Source organism: Mandrillus leucophaeus, unplaced genomic scaffold (assembly GCF_000951045.1).
Source record: "Mandrillus leucophaeus isolate KB7577 unplaced genomic scaffold, Mleu.le_1.0 Scaffold8, whole genome shotgun sequence".
NCBI classification, from domain to species: domain Eukaryota; kingdom Metazoa; phylum Chordata; class Mammalia; order Primates; family Cercopithecidae; genus Mandrillus; species Mandrillus leucophaeus.
Genome location: NW_012108696.1, coordinates 3,745,521 through 3,747,433, shown reverse-complemented (window position 1 = coordinate 3,747,433; position 1,913 = coordinate 3,745,521). Strand labels below are relative to the sequence as shown.

The window sequence follows — 1,913 nt, the reverse complement described above, 5'->3', positions numbered from 1 at the left end:
CTGTCTGGCCGGGCTGCTGTTTCAGTTGCTGGTGGCTGTGTGTTTCTTCTCCTACCTACGTGTGTCCCGAGACGATGCCACTGGGTTCCCTAGGCCAGGGTACATGGCAGTGGCACCTGTCACTGGGGCTCCCAATGGGTCCTCCAGACAGGACACCACTCCCACCCGCCCCACCCTCCTGATCCTGCTGTGGACGTGGCCTTTCCACATCCCCGTGGCTCTGTCCCGCTCTTCAGAGATGGTGCCTGGCACGGCCGACTGCCAAATCACTGCCGACCGCAAGGTGTACCCAAAGGCAGATGCGGTCATTGTGCACCACTGGGATATCATGTCGAATCCTAAGTCATGTCTCCCACCTTCCCCGAGGCCGCAGGGGCAGCGCTGAATCTGGTTCAACTTAGAGCCACTTTCTAACTGCTGGCACCTGCAAGCCCTGGACGGATACTTCAATCTCACCATGTCCTACCGCAGCGACTCCGACATCTTCACGCTCTACGGCTGGCTGGAGCCACGGTCCGGCCAGCCTGCCCACCCACCACTCAACCTCTCGGCCAAGACCGAATTGGTGGCCTGGGCGGTGTCCAACTGGAAGCCGGACTTGGCCAGGGTGCGCTACTACCAGAGCCTGCAGGCCCATCTCAAGGTGGATGTGTACGGGAAATCCCACAAGCCCCTACCCAGGGGGACTATGATGGAGATGCTGTCCCGGTACAAGTTCTATCTGGCCTTCGAGAACTCCTTGCACCCCGACTACATCACCGAGAAGCTGTGGAGGAACGCCCTGGGGACCTGGGCCGTGCCCGTGGTGCTGGGGCCCAGCAGAAGCAACTATGAGAGGTTCCTGCCGCCCGATGCCTTCATCCACGTGGACGACTTCCAGAGCCCCGAGGACCTGACCCGATACCTGCAGGAGCTGGACAAGGACCACGCCCGCTACCTGAGCTACTTCCACTGGCGGGAGACGCTGCGGCCTCGCTTCTCTAGCTGGGCACTGGATTTCTGCAAGGCCTGCTGGAAACTGCAGGAGGAATCCAGGTACCAGACGGTGCGCAGCATAGCGGCTTGGTTCACCTGAGAGGCCGGTGTGGGGCCTGGGTTGCCGGGAACCTCATCTGCCTGGGTCTTCACCTGCTGGAGTCCTTCATGGCCAGCCCTCTCGCTTCCCTGGGAACTCACATGCTGGACTTCACGGCTGTCAGGAGCCTCCCCTGCAGAAGCCTTGCCTGCTGGGGACCTCGCCTGTTGGGGACCTCACCTGCTAGGGACCTTGGCCGCTGGAGGCTGCACCTACTGAGGATCTCGGCTGTTGGGGACTTTACCTGCTGGGACCTGCTCCCAGATACCCTGCCACACTGAATCTCACCTGCTAGGAGCTTCACCTGCTGGGGACCTCATGCTGGAGGGCACTGGGCCCTGGGGAACTGGCACCCTTGGGGCCCCACCCAGAGTGATGGTTCTGGCCGATTTGTGATGTTGTTAGCTGCCTGTGAGGGGTGCAGAGATAATATCCCAGCACCATTTCCAGTTGTAATACTGCAAGGAAAAATGATTACATGTCTCCTCACTCTAGAGTTGTCCGTGTCAGGCCTCTGAGCCCAAGCTAAGCCATCATATCCCCAGGGACCTGCACATATCCATCCAGATGGCCTGAAGTAACTGAAAATCCACAAAAGAAGTGAACATAGCCTTAACTGATGACATTCCACCATTGTGATTTGTTGCTGCCCCACCCTAACTCATCCCTGTACTTTGTCATCTACCCCACCCTTAAGAAGGTTCTTTGTAAATCCACCTACCCTTAAGAATGTACTTTGTTAATCCCAGCACTTTGGGAGGCCGAGGCGGGCGGATCACAAGGTCAGGAGATCGAGACCATCCTGGCTAACACGGTGAAACCCCGTCTCTACTAAAAA

General features: G+C 58.3%; 1 protein-coding gene and 1 pseudogene across 2 annotated transcripts in view; both read left to right on the top strand.

Moving 5' to 3' along the window:
- Positions 1–1,913, top strand: part of LOC105530055 (galactoside 3(4)-L-fucosyltransferase) — a 28,670-nt gene that overhangs the window by 3,719 nt on the left and 23,038 nt on the right. The gene's annotated exons all lie outside the window — the stretch shown is intronic.
- Positions 5–1,531, top strand: LOC105530117 (annotated as a pseudogene). Its single transcript, XR_001004599.1, has one exon. The product of XR_001004599.1 is annotated as a galactoside 3(4)-L-fucosyltransferase-like (transcript).